The 21,802-nt window shown below is 40.9% G+C and overlaps 1 pseudogene across 1 annotated transcript; it reads right to left on the bottom strand.

The window, feature by feature from the left end:
• Positions 1–7,379: 7,379 nt before the first annotated feature.
• Positions 7,380–21,802, bottom strand: LOC144537874 (uncharacterized; annotated as a pseudogene). Its single transcript, XR_013503909.1, has 4 exons — positions 21,768–21,802; positions 20,499–21,527; positions 14,240–14,306; positions 7,380–8,589 (listed from the first exon to the last, which is right to left on the bottom strand). The product of XR_013503909.1 is annotated as an uncharacterized LOC144537874 (transcript).

The raw sequence follows: 21,802 nt of genomic DNA, 5'->3' as shown, positions 1-21,802 counted from the left end.
GTTGCCATGCTGCATTTGATATAAAAAAAACCACTGTCAGTAGAAGGGGGCGTGTAACTGTAGTGCAACACGCTGCAGTGCATGTTGGGGATTGGAGTGTAGCGTTTGAATTACAGAAACGGGCCAATATTAATAGAAAATCTAAATCATCTCCCGGGCCGGATAGCATTGTGCCACGGGCCTGATCTGGCCCGCGGGCCTTGAGTTTGACATATGTGCTCTAGATTGTACAAACACACACACACACCTCGCCTTATCACTACCTCATCACTACCTCATCACTACGCTGGAGCGGGGAGCTGAGATGACGTCTCCGGGTGTTGTTGCTATGATAAACGTTAGCCTAGCCTAGCTATGGTAGCCTAGCTAATGTTAGCCATGAAACAGCAGGATGCTCTTGGTCCCGCCCCTGCTTCATCCTCATTGGTTGGTAGAACTCTGAAGTGACATTGATGAGCGGTGCGCTTCAGACAAAGCTGAGAGAACAGGTCCAGCACTCACAGCGCTAAAATGAGGTGAGGTACCTGTTTTCAGTCGTATAAATAATCTTTAATATATAGTCTAATAGTTTAATAAACAGTCTTTTATAAATAATAATGAAGAAACAGCGCCAGAGCTTCTTTCTCAGGTCTTTGTCGTAACCTAACTTTGTTCCAAGGCTTTCTCTCGCTGTGTGGAGCTGCTTACTTAACCAACCAAGCAATGATTTCTATCGACCTTTCTATCGAACATGTGTTATGTTTACATTGAGTATAAGTTCACGATAGATATCATAATCGTTTTATCGCCCAGCACTATTGTATGCTCACACGATCATCTATTCCTGTTCTCATTGATTTATTGAGTGTGCTTTACTTGACTAATAAATATATTCCTTCACATAAATTCATCTCCTGTGTTCATTGAGTGAGTTTAACTTCAATCAAGCTCAGAATTCAGTCATTCAGATGAGACCTGTTAGTCTCTTATCTGTCGTCCTGTTTTGTTATTGAAGCTCACTCTAAATGATATTGGTATCAGACATCATCAATAACTACTCACACTACAGCATCCAGCTAACTATGTTCCTTAAATGCATGTGGTGGATTGATTTATCATTCCAACAATTTACCATTGTTGACTGTGATACTTTTGAAGAAGCTGTGAGTTTTTTTAATGTTTTTGTTGATGAATGGAATGTCTTTGAGCAGTTCTTGAGTTGTAGTTTGCTATATGTGAAGACACAATGGGTTTACATTATTTGTCCAGTGAATGTTCTGTAATTTGTGTGAAAGGAAGTAATGATAAAGGTTTGGGGCTCCAAGTCCCTCGAGAGGTTTGGGGGTCACAGCTTCTTCTTCTGGACAAGTCAGCAGGAATGACTCAGTGTTGAGAGAGACGCTGTTCAGTTCTGCACAGCATTCAATATGAGACATTGGGCCTCATGCAAGAACATTTTCGTATTCTTATCTTAAATTTCTCTTACTTTTTTCGTGAGGTGGACTCGTACGAGTGTGCCATGTCAGATTCACCAAACGCTCGTATCTTCAGAAAACTGTCATAAATGACCTGCGTAAACATGATGAATTCCACCTGTTCTAAATGAACGCACGTATAATTGACGCCCGTATGTCGGGAAGCTTCATTCATAAAACTGACAGGAAGACTAAGGAGAAGTCTACCAGCTCTGAGATTGAAGTCCTACTATTAGAAATAAGTCAACCAAAGCATATAATATTTTATATAATTCAACAGTGGAATCAAAGGCCCTGCCAAAGCCAAGGAATGGGGAAAAATAACTGTGCGTTCCCTTGCGATAAACAACTATAGTATTCCTATACATTTTAGATGAATACTAAATAAATATCACAACAAAGTTATAATTCCCTATAGGAATATTATAGTGATACTACAGAAGACAAAAATACCATGATAAGGTCACTATAAACTCACTATTGAGTACCACAGACACTCTAAGTCCCTATCGGAGTATTATAGGAATATTATAGGACTATAGTGATTTGTCGTTAGGGCACCGTCACAGAAATAAAAAAAAAAATAAATGGCTTGACATGAAATTAGATGCAAAAAGAAAGGCGATCCATGACTGCAACAGGAGGGCCAGGAGGAATTCTCCGTTACACAGACAGATGAAAGAATAGGCCGATACCTGCCATAATTGGCGATATAGCAGTGTCAGGTGTCCAGCGATGTCGCCCTGGACAGCGACTTGCATCTCAACCTGGTAAGACCTAAATTTAGATTCACTTGCACTTACCCACATTAAAGTTATCAACTGGAGTAAAATAGCCTATAAATCAGATTCATCTCCCTCCATAATGTATTTCCCCCAATACAATGTAAACTTGCCTTTGTCTCATCTGAGTGTTTGTCAAATAACCTGGCAAATTTGTGTTTTTTTGTTTTGTCTTTGTATTGAGCGCACTTATAGGCTGCTAACCCACATGGATACTTATGAGATTTTATGCGGCTCTGGTAAAATAAATCACGCACTACCTTCTTTTGAAAAAGCCATCAGTGCTCCCTTGCTATTTTTCCTGTCACTATAACCACTGTAGTTAATCTCAACATGATTATACATTACTTTACAGTGTCATTTATATATTCAAACTCAAAATTTCTTCAAAGTGACAGAGATACAATCCATTAGTCAACAAAGTTTTTGTTTTTGCTTGGGAGAACAGCAGGTTGATTGTACGTGACTTGTATGACAGGTCTGGACCACGCGTAAATTTTGTTCGTACCTAAGAGAAAATTGTAAATACGAGAAAATTGGTGAATGCGGCAAGTTCTCTTAAATCGCTCGTACAGAGTGATTTAAGAACAAATCTGTTCGTATGAGTGGTTCTTGCATGAGGCCCATTGTCTGTTGGATCGCAGCACTTTTATTGTTTCAGCATTCACATTAATGAAACCTTAATATTTCCTCAATGGGTTTAAGTCTTCATAGAACTGCTTGGACCCTACAATCACTGCTTGCAGCTGCTTCATTATTGCTGTTTTTGTGTGCATTCCTTCTCTTATCAACTGTCTCTGTTTGATGATGTCAGAGCTGATTGCCGGGAAGAGAAGCATCTGGTGGAGGAGCAGAGGAACGTTGTCGGCCATTTTTTTTCAGTTCAGGACAGCTGTGTTGAATTTGGTGTTCGCCAGTAAGGAGGCAAGATGAATTCTTCAGAAGAGGTGAGAAAAAATATCAGTTTTAAAGTAAAAATTTCATCTGTTGGGAAATTTAGCCTTTTACCTGGTGTGCTTATAACATAATGTTGTTCAGTAGGAACTTTAGCCTTTTAGTATGTACATTTGTGATTATATGATACACATACATATCATCTCTCTCTCTCTTTCTCTCTCTCTCAGCCCAGTACATCAACTGCTGCTTCATCATCATATGTCTCACCTCAGTATATCAAAACTGAAGAGAAACCATACCACTGTGACCAATGTGGGAAGCGTTTCAGAAATTCAAAGTCATATAGGCAACACCAGCATATCCACACTGGAGAGAAACCATACTGCTGTGACCAATGTGAGAAGCGTTTCAGGGCTCTAAGTGAATGCAGGAAACACCAGCGTATCCACACTGGAGAGAAACCATACAGGTGTGACCACTGTGGAAAGTGTTTCAGTAAACCCAGTAATTGCAGTAGACACCAGCGTATCCACACTGGCGAGAAACCATACCGCTGTGACCAATGTGGGAGTAGTTTCTGTCAATTAAGTACATACAAGGATCACCAGCGTATACACACTGGAGAGAAACCATACCGCTGTGAACAATGTGGGATTTGTTTCACTTTTCAATCTGCATACAGGAGACACCAGCGTATCCACACCGGAGAGAAACCACATTGCTGTGAGCAATGTGGGAAGAGTTTCTATGATCTAAGTGCTTACAATCAACATCAATATATTCACACTGGGGAGAAACCATACTGCTGTGACCAATGTGGGAAAAGTTTCGCCTATCGAAGTACATACAGGCAACACCAGCGTATCCACACTGGAGAGAAACCATACTGCTGTGAACAATGTGGGAAGCATTTCAGAAGTTCAAAGTCATGCAAGGAACACCAGCGTAGCCACTCTGGAGAGAAACCATACCGCTGTGACCAATGTGGGAAGAGTTTCGCCTATCCAAATACATACAATCAACACCAGCGCATTCACACTGGAGAGAAACCATACTGGTGTGACCGGTGTAAGAAAAACTTCACCTGGTCTCATCAGCTGAAGAACCACCGGTGCATCTGAACTGCTGCAGAGCGCCTCCACTGTCTGCAGGAGGAACAAGCTTCTCTCTGTCCAACCAACGCAGGAAGCTCAAGTGTTCAGGTCACAACACCAAACCTGGTCTTCGTTCATCGTACGTTGTTTAATATACTCAGGCAAATTGTCTTTCGAATCTCCATTTTAGTGGACACAGCCTGTCATCCTACAGGGAAATTCCTCTTGCATCCTGTCTGCAATCTGTTTCCCTAATAGCAGATCAGCCTTGTGTGGGGGGGAAACTGTGGAATCGTAAAGACAGTTCAATGATCTCAACTTAAATCATCCCATTTCAAGCCTAAGGATGGTACCAAGGAACAGACCTGGTTAACAGCCATAAAGATCCAATATGTAAGCCTGTCATTGGTAATCCTTGAAGATGCCAGACAGTATGAGTTGAAACTGAGTTGAAAATCACAAGAAATCTTTGATACAGACTCATGGGACCGTTTGGTATCACATTGGGCTGGACTCTAATGTGTATCTCTTTTTTTTTTTTATATGTAACTGTGATGTTTTATACAATAGTTATTCACCTTATTCAATTTCTTCATCTTTTACGGGGCTCAGGTTTTGGTTTAGGTATTGCGCATTAATGTTATGAAGTCATTTTTTTGTGTAGATCTGGGAGCCAAAATGTATATTTTATGCATATGTAATGAGCTCTTTCCTGCTGTAACTCAAAATGGTACAAACCCACACACACACACACACACACACACCTCACCTCATCACTACGAAACCACATCCAACTCTGCCCAAAGCGGACTAAAGGAGTCTGACAACTCAACATCATCATTATCAGTACAAGCCAAGTAGAGAACCTGTTTCATCAAAAAACTGGTGGAGAGCCTTGCTGCCTTGCCTTGTCTGCCTGACACAAAGACACACACACACCAGTTCAGTGTGTCTGTGTCTCCTGCCTGCTGCAACTCTGCTGTCCAGCTAACCTGCTGAGTTTTAACCTGAACTGTCATCGAATCTTCAAGCTCCAGCCCCTCATCGAGCCGAGACTCCTCACAGACTCCCGGCCTCAGCGAGTTTCATCTCCCTCCGCCCAATTCAACCACAGGTATACCTCCTGTATAAACCATTATTGAGTGTGCTTTAGTTTAGTAATAAATCTATTCTTTTACATAAAGTCATCTCCTGTGTCTATTGAGTGGGTTTAAATTCAATCCAGCTCAGAATTCAGTTGTTCAAATGAGACATGTTGATACTGTATGTTATGTGGTGCCCCGTTTTAATTCTTACTGAAGCTAACTCTAAATTATATTGATATCAGACACCATCAATAACTACTCACACTACAGCAACCAGCTAACTATGTTCCTTAAATGCATGTGGTGGATTGATTTATCATTCCAACAATTTACCATTGTTGAGAGTTACTTTTGAAGACGCTGTGAGTTTTTATGTCTTTGATGAGCAGTTCTTGAGTTGCAGTTTGCTATATGTGAAGCCACAATGGGTTTACATTATGTGTTCAGTGCTGGGTGTTCTGTATTGGTGTGAAAGGAAGTAATGATAGAAGTTTGGGGCTCCGAGTTCCCCGAGAGGCTTGGGTTTTTGGAGGATGGATATTTTAATTTGGGGTTTTTGCCTTTCCAGTAATATGTGTTGACTCCAGTTTGATGTTCACCTTGACGGCGGAGATTCAAGTAAGAAAACCTTTGGAATATTTTAGACTCTGATTTCATTTTCAAATCACATTTTGAGCACATCTCTCTCTGCTGTCGACCATCAAATAAAGGCAAACATCTGATTTTGTGTGACTGGTTACATTTTAATTGCATTTTCAAGTCCATCCCTTTTTTTTTTTTAACTCCAGTAAACACATCACAATTGGGTGCCCAATCAGGGTTCAGTATTCATACTATTCTCAGGGATGCAAACACATGTATGGTGAAAAAAGAGAGAGCTACCCGAAGTAAAAAAAAAAATGCGACAGCGTAATATATAACCATGTGACGAAGGCCTGTGCTATATGCTTAAATAAATAGGAAATTCTATTTAATATACTCAGATCAATAAGAGACAGTAGTAAAGTTTTTTATTTTCAGAATTAGAAAGTACTTTTCTAATTCTGAAAATAAAAAAACTGGGTTGAACTCTCTCTCTCTCTGTGTGTGTGTCTGTCTCGCTCTCTCTGTGTGTCTCTCTCTCTGTGTGTGTGTGTGTCTCTCGCTCTCTCTCTCGCTCTCTCTCTCTCTCTGTCTCTCTCTCTCTCCGTCCCTCCCTGATTTAATTTCACTTTCACTTATCGGTGTGTCGCAGATTATTTTCTCCACCCAGAGCTGTTCCAGTTCTGTTGACAAAGAGCTAGAAAAGTTGAAGATGATTTAACTTTATGCAAATAAATACGAAATTCCATCGTACTGACTTAGCTCCTATCGGTACTGTAGTCACGCCAACATCTTTGGACGAGCTATGCTAGCTCTCGTGATCTAACGTTAGCAGTTCTAACGTTATCAATAGTCTGAAGGCACGGTCGGCAAAACAACGCTCGTCGAACCAGTGTCGCACCACGTAACCAGTGACGTAATGTGAGGTCCTCGCAACAGGTCCTGACAGTTGAGTAGAATTTTTTGCTCAATGCAGTTCACTCATATGAGCGTGACAGAAATACACTGTAGGAATCGTTAAGGAGAAAAACTCTTCGGATCTGGACGATTCACACAAGTCACCCAAATTGACGTGAAAAAAGTGACATTCGCCGAAAAGCGAGTTGTTTGCATCACTGTATTCTGTTCCAGCACCACGCAGTCATCTTGGTAGGAAAATAACAGGTGACTGTAATAAATAAACAGGTGATCATAGTCAAATGGCTGCCACAGCCAATGAGCAGTATGTATGGTAAAGGCATATTGGGAGGAAATGCATGTGACCTCATTGGAATATGATGAATTGTGAAGACTTAATGTTCAAATTTGTTCAGTTTAACTTTTGTTTGCAAAACGCAATGGACAACTTTACTGTAATCCTGAGCCAAAACAAAATCATGATAATTGAATAATATGGGACCATTCAATCACATAATCAACAATTCTGGTTTAGTCTCATTACAAGTGTATTCTATTATACAAACTAAAGTTCTGCTTCAGTCTGTCTGACAGGTGTAATTTAAAAAACCTATGAAGTGTCATGGAGAGCGTTATTTGCTTCATGTTATTGACATATTTTCAAATACAACAAAGTTAGGGCGGGAAGTGTCAGTGAGATTTGAATATTAATGAGACATGGAGGAAGTGGTTGTGGAGGAATATTCTCTGCCTCCGTCGTCCGTCTGGGAAAAGAGCTTTAGGTGAAGCAGCCAGAAACACGTCCATGTTGCAGCTGAACTGAGCTGCATGCTGGGAAAAAACAGCAGGGGTTTAGGTGAATAATTAATTGCAATGCTTACAATTTTTTTTTGTCATTTTTTGGGGCTGTATTGGTGAATAGGTGAACACTAAGTCCAGCAACATCAGCAAAAAGGTAAAAAACAAATTATATCGTTTGTTTCATGGTGTGTTTAAGGTCCAGGTGCAGCACTATAAGCAGAACACTTGTGTCTCTTCAGGTGACCTGAGCGGGTGAAGTTCCTCTTACACTGCTGACACCAGTATGGTTTCTCTCCGGTGTGAGTCCGCTGGTGCTCCGACAGGTTTCCTGACGAGATGAAGCTCTTCGGACACTCTGGACAGTGAAAAGGTTTCTCTCCGGTGTGAGTGCGGAGGTGCTGCCGGTACGCATTGACCTGGCAGAAGCTCCTGCCGCAGAGGTCACAGTGGTACGGTTTCTCCCCGGTGTGGATCCGCTGGTGTACGGCACATTTCTGTGATGTGACGAAGCGTTTGTCGCACTGGTTGCACTGGTACGGTCTCTCTCCGGTGTGGATCCTCTGGTGCACTATCAGACTCTGGGATGTGGTGAAGCCTTTGCCGCACTGGTCGCAGCCGTACGGTCTCTCTCCTGAGTGGGTGAGTTGATGTTTCATTAAGTTACTTAACTGACCAAAAGTTTTCTCACACAGCTGGCAGCTGTACGGTTTCTCTCCTGTATGAATTCTCCCATGGCACCTCAAGCTTCCTGCTGTCGTGAATATCCGGTCACACTGCGGGCAACGGTGGCATCTGGCGCCTTTTGCGTCTGTCTGTTCACCAATTGGCTGAGAGGCTGCGGGAGGGAGGAGCCTCTCCGGTCTGATCTCTCCGCTCACCAGCAGCCGGCGGTACAGCTCACCGTGAATCCACTTGATGTGTTTGTGAAGGAAGATCTGGGACGTGAAGGAGTACAGACACTCAGGACAGGAGAAAGTCTCGGTTTTTAATGGCTCTCCTGAGAGAGAGAAAGAGAAAGAGAGAGAGCGAGAGAGTGTGTCAAAGTCAAACAAACATTGTCAAACAAGTCATTGAACTACATCAAGAACCAACATCAAAGGCTGGAAAATGACCAACAACCAAATACTGGTAAATGTTTGTCTGTGTCATGTTAGTTTACTTTACAGGTAACCATTTGGAGTCCTATTCTTTTTAAAAATATATATATATTTTTTGGGCATTTTTGCCTTTATTAGACAGTTGAAAGTGGAGAGAGACAGGAAAGATTGGGAGAGAGGGAAATGACATGCGACAAAGGTCCTGGGTTGGATTCAGACCGAAGATCTCGCGTTTACATGGTACACATCTTAGACCACTGAACCACCAGGATGCCCCAGAGTCCTGTTCTAAACATTTATTCATCCATCGATTCATTCAAGTTCTTGGCAACAGGACAAGCAGATGTCCTTCTTCCCCAGCAACTTATGCTGCATTCATGTCATATGGGAAGAAGCCTAAGAATGGGACGACATCTGGTTGCTACAACTTGGAAGCACTCGTGCCAACATTCAAAATAATTTTGATTTATCAATTTAAAATCAACCATAAACAAAGTACAGCAGTCATCGCTCACTTTTTGTAAGCACACTTGATTGTATTACTGTGAAAATAGCAAATAATGGTGAATTTTATTATCTTGGACTGCTGACATCAGTGGATTTGCTACAGTGTTTACCACCTGTGACACACTTCCACAATTCATGACGCCAAGTGGGAGAAATCGGAGCTGCAAAAAAGTTCCATTTATCCTGCTTGTAATCACCACTAGGAGGTTGACATGAACGACTTCCCCAGTTGCAGGGCTGTACGCTAACTTTTTTTGCACATAGCACTGGTGCTACAGAGGTTGATAGTTTTGTACCACAGGCCACAAAATTGTAGCACGCATATAAAATATCTGTTACCATCTCTAAAAACAACCATAAGTAGTGCAGTTCATCACTTAAACAGGTATGTGACTGGCAAAGGACATTAATGTTGCATACAGGGCACACAAAATCCAAACCTTAACAAGAAATGTTTTCAGATGTTTTCATATTTGCCCATAATGGTAAATTGCAGAGACATAACAACTGTATACAAAACATCAATATATTACGCTTCAAATTAGGGGTGTGAATCTTTGGGAATCTCACGATTCGATTCAATTCGGATTCTTGGGTGTGCGAACCGATTCAGAATCGATTCTCGATTCAAAACCGATTCTCGATTGAATGAATAGAAAAGGGGGCACTATTTTCAGTCTCTTGCTCCAGTACACTGTGTGCCAAACCATTCCCTGGTGTCCTTAGTCCACTGAAACACAATATGAAACATAATTGGCAATTAAGATAAATGGTCCGCAGCCTTTTTATTTTAGAAAGTTAACTGCATTAATTAATGAATAAATTAATTTGAAAGCATCTTACAGTCTCCTGCCTGTATGAGAATAACAAAATGAGGGGGAGGCGGAGTGTGTTGTTATTAACGTTCTGTCTCCAGCAGTGGAGAGCGGCCTCTCTGCTGCGGCGTCAGCTCCGGGGAAAGCCATCGCTGTCCGAGACGCTGAGCGGGCGCAGGGTTTCTGAGGTGAACCAGACTGAGCGCCGAGTTATTTTCTTCACCTCAGAGTTGGTTTAAGTTGTTTAATGCTGCAGTGTGTGTTGGTCAGCCGGTCTCGTTTGTTACTGCTGATCGCTGCTCCGCTTTGCTAACGTTAGTCTCTGAGTGACGGCGTAGAAAGTTCACAATATACTTCACGTTCATCTCACAAAAGTAATTATTTAGTCATTAAATCAAAACATGTTTGCAACCGCTTGCCTTTTTTGAAGATGAATTACAATATAACTCTAGCGTGTGCGCGCTGTAGACTGTCCGGGTGCTGCGCTGCCCTCGGAGGAAACGGCGTAGAGGCAACCGCATAGGAATTATGGGATTGTTTCCTAGGAATTGTAGGAATTGGTGTTGGATGTATGGACTCAACGCAGCCGGGGACATGATTTTTAATCGCACGATAGACTACAACTACCAAGTAGAATATATTCCTTAAGAATCTGAGGCTCGACCCTCGTCTGGAGTCCATCTCTACATCTGTGGAGTCTTGCCACTGAGGAGCTTTTCTAACTCCCTCAGTGAACTCTGCCAAGACGATTTAGAGGTTCAGACCTTCCAGAATCTCCCGGCACTGCCTCCTGTACAGAGGGCTTGTCTTTGGGGTTCAGGAGTTCCTAAAAGTATTCCTTCCACCTTCTGACAACGTTCCCAGTCGCTGTCGGTGTTTCCCTACCCCTGCTGAGAACAGCCTGAGCTGTTTGAGGTATGAGTTTCCCTCCTGAGTTGCTGAATGATTCCCCAGAACCTCTTTGAGGCCCCTGAGAGTCATCTGATCCACTTCACAGCTCAACTCTTCTCTTCACCTGAGTGTCCTGAACATTTGGCCTCAGATCTGATGAAACAACTCCAAAATCCATCATCAAACTTTGGCTCAAGTAGCTCTGGTACCATGTTCACTCATCCTCCTTGGGTTTGAACACAGTGTTTCTTCTGGACAGTCCATGGCTAACACAGAAGACCAATTACAAGACGCTGCGTGGGTGCGTCCAGAAACAGTGTGGTACGGGTGATGGTCCCCCCCCAATCTCTAAAAAGGGGACCGGAGGGTTTGTTCCAACTATCTAGGAATTTCACTGCTCAGCCTCCTGGGAAAGCTTCTACCAAGGAGCTGGGAAGGAAACTCCGGCCGATGGTGGAACCTTGGAATGAGACGGAACAATGCGGATGCCATACAGTAAACAGTGAACCAGCTTTTTACCTTCTCACAGATGTCAAGTCAGTCAGAGTCAAGGGAGTCCACCAATCCTGTCTACATGTGTTTTATGGATTTGGAAACGGCCTGTGACTGTGTTGCTTGAGGTTTCCTGTGAGAGGCGTCAGACTCCAACAAGGACGCGCCTTGACCCCCTGATAGACTTGACCCCGTGTTTGTGATTTTCACCGACAGGACAACAAGGTGCAGCCTTGGTCTTGAGAGTGTCCAGCTTCATTGAACTGTGATTTCTGATGTGTACTAGAGTGATTTGGGATGAGGATTATCACCTCCAAGTCTGAAGCCATGGTTCTCTCCCAGAAAAAAAGTGGCTTGTCCCATCCAGGTGAGGACAGTTGCCCCTAGTGGAGGAGTTCACTTGTGTGGATAAAATGGATCATGAGATTGACAGCCAGTTGGGTGTGTCCACTACAGTAATGAGTAGGGTTGGGCCTCGAGAACCGGTTCCAAATTAGAACCGGTTCCAAAATTCCGATTTCAAAGGAATCATTAAGACATTTTAATTTCGATTCTGCTTATCGGTTCCTAAACAAATTTCACTCGCGCTAGTTTCAGTTTCTGTTTCCATAGTGGCAGCATGCACCTTTGGTTTGTAGTCCGCCAGTAAAACCAACGAAGAAGAAGAAGATTCCTGTTTCTTAGTTATGCTAAGTTTAGTTTAGTTATGCTAAAAGCGATCTAATAGTCCGCTAGCCGTGATGCTAATTTTCGCTATGTTCAACTCCATTGAGTTATGCTAAAAGCGTTAGCGATCTAAAAGTCTGCTAGCTGCAATCGAGTTTTTACTAAAAGTATTAGCTCTCTGAACTAATTATTTTGGTTGGTTATGAATGAAATTGTGATTGTGAAACTGAAGTGAACTGCCTATGTTGTACAACAGAAGTTTGTGAATTGGAGCATTAAGTTGATTTCATAAGCTTTACTCTATGATCAGGAACGCTCATAGAATTAGCATAAAGGTAATTTTATCTTGACGTTATTCATAGGTCAGGTTTTTTGAGTTGGAGTCAGAGATTCCAGAGAAACCCTTTTCCAGTACTGGATGGCGAGCCCAGCCCACAAGATACAGAACCTGTTGCCTGCAGTAAGAAGACTGTGAACTAAGGGACACTCACGTATTCCACACCTACTTCAAGTGCGGTAGGATTGAACTGTACACACACATACAGCTCCGGAGACAGACAACATACGTACCTTTCTTCATACCGGCCATACCGGAGTCGGAGTGAGAACTGTGACTCTTACAAAGACTTTGAAAAATACCCGGGTCTTTATTGTTTTTTTTTATGTGCGCACAACTTAGAAGTTTCTGAATATGACTTGTGTAAAGGTTTTTAAAAATAAATGTTTTTTCTGTGAAATAAGCATGTGACCTGTTTTGACCCCGCCCCTGAAAGAATCGTAATCGAGAATCGTTAAGAACCGGAATCGATAAGCAGAAGCGGAATCGGAATCGTTAAAATCCAAACGATACCCAACCCTAGTAATGAGCGGGTTGAATCAGTCCATAAAGGTGAAAAGAGTGACAAAGTTTACTAGTCAATCTTCGTTCCGACCTAGGCTTGGGTGATATCCAACATTTAAAGTTTTTTTTTTTTTACCTTTTTTTTTTTCACTGGGGGGGTATTTTATTATTTCTTCCAAATGACATCCAATTTCTAGGCTGTTAATAATAATTATTATTACTAACAGCCTAGAAATTTGATCTTACTATTCAAGCACTGGAAGAAACAATGGCCATTAGGTGTAATTTGCTCATTCCTGCCGTTTCCAGAAAAACGGGCTGATTGTGGGAAAAGGGAACCCACCTGAATTAAAGGGACACATTTTTCACTTAAAGTATGATTCTTTTTGTTTTTTTCCTACCACTAGGAGATTATAGGTTTATAAGTTTAAAAGTGATATCTGATATGGCAAGAATATTGTGATATTCACGAAATATTGCGATAATATTGAATATTGGCCCAAGCCTATTCCGATCCTTACCTATGGTGACAATATCTGGGTTATGATCTAGAGCATGAGACCACAGATGCAAGTGTTGGAAACGAGGTTTCTCCTCAGGGTGGCTGGCCTTACTCGACATCTCCCAGCATGCCCGGTAGCACCTTGGGATTCCAAAGGAGGATCTGAAGGAAGATGCTGTGGAAAAGGACATCTGGGCTGTTCTGCTTGCTCTTTTGCTAATCTTTGGTCCATGAATCAAAACCTTTCATCAGACTCAAACTCAGTAAATCCTGCACACTCGCATCTGTTTTTTTTAAAGTTCTAAAAGAAATTATGAAAAGAAAAACGCAATTGCAATATTCTGTCAAATAATCGCAATTACATTTTTTGTCAATATCATTCAGCCCTATTGCCAAGTGTAAAAAAAAATGGATGCTTTAAGGCAACACTGAGAATAATACTGTGTGTCAATATGATCTGCCAAAATATTCAGACATTTTTCATCTGATAATGAGACGACTGCAGGCTGGATCTCATTACCTTACATCCTTCTCCGAGTAAATTAACCCAACTAGCAAATACATTCATGCAAACCTGGGTTACTGGGGAAAACTGTGATTCTACTTAAACCCAGTCAGCATTTAAAACAAACGATTAACTCTACTTCATCTGATTATTCACAGTAGCCAGATTATTGTGTGCAGGTAAACATATCCAGCGTCTGGCTCATCCCGACCTGCACCAACCACTTTCACTATGGTAACAGCCTATTTTAGAATATAATATGACTCCAGATGATGGTTGGTTACCAGACAAACATTTATCGGTATTGAACTGGAGTCTGGTGGTGATTTACCATTCTGTAGCTGCTGGGTGTGAGAGGAGGCTGGAGGAGTGGAGCTGCTGCTGGAGGCTGACTGACTCTGAGAGTGAGTGAGTGAGAGAGAGAGAGAGAGAGAGAGAGAGAGAGAGAGAGAGAGAGAGAGAGAGAGAGAGAGAGAGAGAGAGAGAGAGAGAGAGAAGGGGGTATAGTTTTTATAAAAATATTCATAAAGTTGTGAAAATGTCTTCAACACAAAGTAATGAAAGAAAGAGAAAGATGGGATAGGGAGGGAGAAAGGAAAAAAGGAAGGAAGGAAGAAAATATGTAAGGAGAGAGAAAGAGCAGGAAGCAAGGTTGGAAAGAAGGAAGGAGAGAGTGAAAGAAGGAAGGATGAAGGTGTGAAGGAAGGGAGGAAGGAGGAAGGGAAGAGGCGGAGGGAGGAAAGAGGGAAGGAAGGAAAGAAGGAAGGGAGGAGGGAAGGAAAGGAGGAGGGAAGGAGAGAGGAAGAAATGAAGGAGGGAAGGAAAGAGTGAACAAATGAGAGAAGGAACAAAGGTTACATACAAAATAACAAGACATTTTTCTCTCACCTCTTGTGAAGAATTCATTCTGCTGCCAAATTCAGCTCAGCCGTTCTTCTTCTTCTTCACCTGCAAAATAAAATGTTTGTTGGTTAAGAAGCTGGAGGCTCAGTTCAGATGCCGAAAGATTTGATGAAACTGCTGCAGCGGTAAAAGCAACAGAATTCAGAAGGAGGAAGAAAAAAACAACAATAATAATAATAATGAAAAACTATATGTGCAGACAAATGGAATAAAAAGTAGGCCAAGAAACAGTCAAGACAATATGACATGTAGAAATAAAATTATAATATATAATATAAAGGATAAAAACGAAGCAGTAGAATAGAATAGAAACAGGTGCGTCGGTGTGTAAATTGCGACACTCAGAGAGAATGTGCATGAAGACAGAAATCCACGGGTTTATAAAAGATTATGTTAGTGAACTACAATGACCATAATTCATTGCACCTGTGACAGAGAGACAGTCTGAAACAGAGCCTCAGATTAACCATTAAAATACCAAACTTTGGCACCAAACTGATTTTATTGGACTGATGATGTTTTGGTGACGTCATACGATAAGACGTCATACATGTTACCCCCCCCCCCCCCCAAAAAAAAAACACCCTTATATTCTATTTCATTGGTTTCATAGGAAGTGATCTGTTTATTTATATTGGGTGTCAGGACAAGAATAAACACTAAGATACATTTCTGTAGTCAGTTTTGTATCAAAGTCAAGGTTTTAGTACGTGTGTGTATGTGTGTGTGTGAGTGAGAGAGAGAGAGAGGCACATGCACACTGCTGCAGGAAAGAAAAAACCCTAAGTTAAAAACACGGCTACATAACGAGTAAGACTTAATAAATCCGCTGCAGTAGATAAAACAACGTGCTGCGTCCATGTTGTAGCCTAACGGTCTTACTGAGGCTGCAGCGGAACTTCTGTCTGAACCACAAGACGGAAAACACGAATAAAGTTTGATGATATTGAATGATTTTTTGGAGGTGGCTCCGTTGATTTCATCATAACACATGGCGCGAGACAGACTTACAGTGACAGATTTACCAGTTTGCCGTTTCTCGTTTTAATGGAGCTGTCAGTCTGAGTTAATCTCGTGACGTCACTCCGGGCTCCGCTCCATCAAACTGACGCAGAGGCGTTTTAATGGAGCATCGATTCACAAAATAGAGTCTGTTAACCATTAACTAAGAGATTATTACTATAGATAACAACCGATTAACCGATTTAGATTAAGAAACAAGTAAGTTACGAGTTCTAGTTTAGCACAAAGCTAATGTTTAGCTAGCGAGTTCTGCGACTGATGGATGATAACAGGAAGTTACGGCAGCGAATAAAATACTTTTATTTATTTAAAACAAGCGTTTAGACTGCAGCTCAACAGATCAAAGCTTTGCAGCCAGCTGCAGAAAGCTCGTGCGTCCCGTTGATGTGTTCATATTGTTGAGCTCCTACCTGAAGCAGTCCGAGGGCCGTGAGCCTGAGCTGCTTCTTCATCAGAGGAAGACAAAGGCTTTTCCCCGGTCGCCGAGGCCTCTATCTGACCTGGAGTCTTCCGGTCGGAGTTACTATCAGGAACTACTGGACTCAGATAAACCAGGAAGACCGAGCGGGAAACGAGTTTTCTCTCTGTTTGCGTTTCGCTTCAACTCTCGGCCGCCATGTTGCTTTACACACCAGTGTCAAGCCAGCTACAACAAAACGTACCATTTCCGGTCACAACCTTCACAATAAAACTCTTACTGGCAAAAACATGTTTCTTGAAGAATAAAAAGCTGTAAAATCAGCAGTGATGTTTCCCTTGATACTGAAGCTCCGACGCACGTGTCAAAAATATCAACGGCTGATATTTCTTTGTGATCCAAACATTTTTAATGAGATTTTTCGAAAATGGGTTCAGCACTCGGAGCTTCAGATGAGACAATACATATCGCCCTCTACTGGTGAAAAGAGTGTAGTGCAATAAACTTGATGACTACTGACAGTTCATAGTGTTCATAAATGGAAGGTGGCGGTGCATGTAGCACAAAATACTAGATTTTGATCTCCCACACGGTTGATCTGGGTTCGATTCCACTCGTGAACAAGTGTGTTCATTAACTTGTTTTTCAGTGATTCAAACTTGATAATAAAGTATTGAGTGTGAGAGTGATTTTTTTTTTTACAGTAAACGCAAGGACAGAAGAAGAAAAGGGATAAATAAAGACAACAACTTCCTGACAAAGTGGAAGAGTAGGGAGAAAGTGCTTAAGGACAGACTGTCATTGGGCATTTGGGCAGAGGTAATTCAGTGATACGTTGTGAAATAGCCTATATTTTGCTATTATATGCAACGTGCTGTACAAATAGATTGATTTGGTTGGGCATTTATATATCTGCTTCAATCTAAAATCACGTGAAAGTGTTTTTTAGGCAAAGGCATTTGTGTAATATGACAACCTTGTTAGGATAAATTCAAAGTATTCCCACACTGGGGAACGGCAATACAAAAATAAACGCAATCTAACCGACTCTCCACAACGACAACTATGCATGCACCTGCTGCTACAACCCACCACGTGTTCATTCTTAGAGTTCATCGTATAGGGAAAGCCGCCAATACGTTTCAAACCGGTCAAACCCGGTAACGAAGCAAGCTCCGAAGCAGGGATTCACTTGAAAGGACTTCCGAGGTTGAATCACGCTTCCGAGCTTCACTGTCAGCCGTAAGAAATGTCTTCACACCCAGACAGGCCATGCTCAACATGAAGTGACCGGTGACGTCTAGTTGAGCTCCAGAGTTCCCTGCTGGCTGGTGAGCTGCTCTCTGCTGACATCTAGTGGTTCATATCGACAATTGCCCCAAAATGTCCAAGTACTTTTGACTGACATTTGGAACAAATCTGTTGAATCTTTGAGTGGGGTCAAAGATGGAAGGTATTATAGTATAATATACATCATACATCTATTTTTTTTACCAGTCTAAGTGAATGTATGGCTCACTTCTGCCATCCAAATGATTTGGTAAACTGTTTTAACAACATGTGTACATCAACTCTAACTGCTGTTGAATGTAGAAGGGCGGAGCGAAGATGAAGACGAAGAAATCCAGCAGTCCCTAGACTCTTTTATCAACAAGGTTAAGCCTTTATCAAAAAATCTAGGCGGCATCTTAAAATTTGAACATCATATCAAGGAGTTGGTACGGTCATGCTTTTTCAATTTTTTAGATTAGATTAGATTCAACTTTATTGTCATTGCACAGAGTACAAGTACTAATACAACGAAATGCAGTTTAGCATCTAACCAGAAGTGCAAAAGAAGCAGTAAAAGTGCAGTGCAATGTAATGTACATAATATATATATATAAATAAAATAAGCAATAAGGGTAGTATGAATGTGCTAAGATGTATACAGTATGAACAGTATTAACAGTATCAACAGTATGAACAGTGGATATGAGTATGCAAGATATATGAATATGCAAGATGTATATAATAATATATATAGTATATTCAGTATGGTGTATATACAGTATGAACGGTATTAACAGAATGAACAGTATGAACAGAGTGGTATGAATATGCTAAGTATATAAATAGAATAAATTGTAAGGGGTAGTATGAGTGTGCTAAGATAAATAACAGTATAAATAACAGTATAAATAACAGATAAATAACAGTATGAACAGTAGGAACAGGGGAGTAGGAGGAAATCCCTGACCTGGGCATTTCACTCCTGCTTTTTTTCCTCCCCTTGAGGAATATTGCCAAAATCAGTCCCTTTCTCTCTTTTCACAACACTGAAGGGCATCTGTTGCTATTTTTAAATCACGTCTCAAAACACGTTTTTACGATTTGGCTTTTAACTGATTGTACTTTTGTCTCTGTACGTTTCATTTTCTCTGTAAAGCACTTTGTAAACTCTTTGTTTTTTGAAAAGTGCTATATAAAGTTTATTATTATTACAATATAATCACACTATTAGTCCACAACATCATTAGACATCTTTAGTATGGGAATAGCACCTACAACCTGCCAGTGTTAGTGCTCTACCCACTGAGTTTTGTGTGTGTGTGTGTGTGTGTGTGTACAATGCAACTCTTGTACATTTTTAACTGCAGCTACAACAAAGACCCAGGGAGCAACAATTAAATTTATCGATATAACCTGTTTATTGACAGTTTAATGAATATGGATATTGACACTTAAGATTTCCCAAAAAGAACAAAAGATAAAAAATTAATATAATTAAAAAACAACAAAAATCTTGAATGAAAATGTACAAACATTACAACAAATATTTTCATTCATGTTAACACTTTAACATAAGAGCTTTAACATAATATGTATTTAAGTCACACCCGAAATAAAAAAATGACTTTTCACCTTTTTAGCTCATTCTAACTACCTATACCTTCCTAATACACCTATTTTACAATATGTGCCAAAATGACAAAAAAAAAAAAAAAAAGTTTTATTGTACGTTTAAATCAAACTCTCAGTTCTTCTACTTCTTGGAAAACAGAAAATCCTTAGCGGTGACTTTATTTACTGGGAGGCAACATTTAAAAATCCAACCAATAAATCAAAGATTTTTGAATAGTTTTGCCCCTCCAACAAATAAAACTATCTTTCTCTCCCTAACTGATCTCTCATTGGTTTACACTTTTGAATGATCCCTCCCCACATTATGTCCCGCCCCAACATCCTGTTTCAACAGGAAATACATAACATTAAGGCAACAAGACCATATCAAACTGCTGTTTCATTGTGACTCCTCAATGAACTAAAAAGAGAAAATTAGCAAATACCAAAAAACATCAACACATTTTCAACTGTGTCAAACAATTAATCTTTAACAGTGTTAAAGATTAACTTTAAATGTCAAACGATTATATCTGGAATCTTATTCAAATAGTTTGGACCACAAAGAACTATCAATATTCAATCTATCTATAGCTCTAGTTCAATTAGTCTGGTGTATTTTTTTTTCTTTTTTTAGATTTTTTGGGGCATTTCTTGCATTTATTAGATAGATGAAAGTGCAGACAGACAGGAAAGATTGTGAGAGAGAGAGAGAGAGAGAGAGAGAGAGAGAGAGAGAGAGAGAGAGAGAGAGAGAGAGAGAGAGAGAGAAAGAGAGAGAGAAAGAGAGAGAGAGAGATGACATGTGATAAAGGTCCTGGGCCGGATTCAAAGCCAGGACGCCCCATTACTGATCTGTATAATCTGTAGTTACAGTTCAGTGGTCTCATTACTACTGAACTGTAATGACTTTACGGAATAGCAACATACAACAATCTCAAAGATTTTACTTGGTTACAGTTCATTTATGAAATTCCATTGAAAGAAATTCTTGGCAAATCAGAAATGCTCACTAATGGAATGGAATGCAATATAAACAATTTGGTGCACACGACTTGAGCGAAATAAGCTTTTCGTGGATGGGATATTTTATTTTACCTAATGAAACATGACTTTACATGTTGCAGTTATATTTTTGTTCAGTATATTTAATCTATAGTTCTGGTTTAGTTGGGCTGATAACTGATGGATTTCATTGTAGTTGTGCTTTAGTTTGTCTGATGGCTGATGTAAACCAGCTGTAATTTAAAGACCAGAGCCTTGTTCCTCGTACATGGATAATTGAGTTAGCTGGATGATTTTGGTGTCAATTTGACATAAATTCCATAGTTAACTGGATGCAGATTAGCAACAGAATTAAAACCAGCTCTTCAGCAGTTTAGATGCACCGGTGTCTCTTCATGTTAAGCTGAGTGAAGCTTTTCTTACACCGCGTACACCAGTATGGTTTCTCCCCGGTGTGAGTACGCTGGTGTTGCTTCCATGCGCCTGAAAAACGAAAACGCTTCCCACATTGGACACAGCAGTATGGTTTCTCCCCAGTGTGAGTACGCCGGTGTAGTTTGTACCAACTTAAAAGACTGAAACTCTTCCCACATTGGTCACAGTGGTATGGTTTCTCTCCAGTATGGGTACGCAGATGCTGCCTGAGTTTAAATGACTGATTGAAACTGCTCCCACACTGGTCACATTGATACGGTTTCTCCCCAGTGTGAATACGCTGGTGTTGCCTGAACGTACTTGGCCTACTGAAACTCTTCCCACATTGGTCACAATGGTATGGTTTCTCTCCAGTGTGGATACGCTGGTGTAGCCTGAATTTAGTTAATTGACTGAAACTGTGGCCACATTCGTCACACCTGTATGGCTTCTCTCCAGTGTGAACACGTTTGTGTTCTCTCAAAGTACTTGCCTGAGTGAAAGTTTTCCCACATTGGTCACACCAATATGGTTTCTCTCCAGTGTGGGTACGGAGATGGTCCGTGTATGAACCGAATATACGAAAACACTTCCCACATTGGTCACACGAGTATGGTGTCTCTCCTGTGTGGATACGCTCGTGTACTCTGCATGCACTTAAACGAATGAAACTCTTCCCACATTCTTCACAGCGATACGGTTTCTCCCCAGTGTGGACACGCTGGTGTATTGCGAGATAGGATGATGTAGTGAAACTTTTCTTACATTGTGGGCATTGGTAGGGTTTCTCCCCAGTGTGAATGCGTTGATGTCTATTTAGGCTACCAGAATGACTGAAACATCTCCCGCACTGCTGACAGGAGTGAGGTTTCTCTCCTGTATGAACTCTCTGATGGTCCTTCAAACTTTGAAGTCTTGTGAATGTTTTGTCACACTGCTGACAGGGGTGACGTTTGGGTCCATTGGTGTCTCTCTGTTTCATAGAGAAAGATATAAAGAAAGAGGTCAGGACAGAGAGACAAACCTCCCACCCACATAACACAATAAATATATGGCATCATATGTACACTGTGATGTCATAACATTATTATTTCATCCATACCTTGACAACCACAGTTGATGTACTGGGCTGATAAAATATAGAGATATAAGATATAAATATACAAGCTAACAGGCTAACATCAATGTTACAACAGTGATATTTTTTTCTCACTTTTTTTGAAGAACTCATCTTGCCTCCTTAGTGGC

This window comes from Centroberyx gerrardi, chromosome 23 (assembly GCF_048128805.1).
Source record: "Centroberyx gerrardi isolate f3 chromosome 23, fCenGer3.hap1.cur.20231027, whole genome shotgun sequence".
NCBI classification, from domain to species: domain Eukaryota; kingdom Metazoa; phylum Chordata; class Actinopteri; order Beryciformes; family Berycidae; genus Centroberyx; species Centroberyx gerrardi.
Note: the sequence above shows the minus strand (reverse complement) of the source record. Positions and strands in the feature narration are given on the sequence as shown.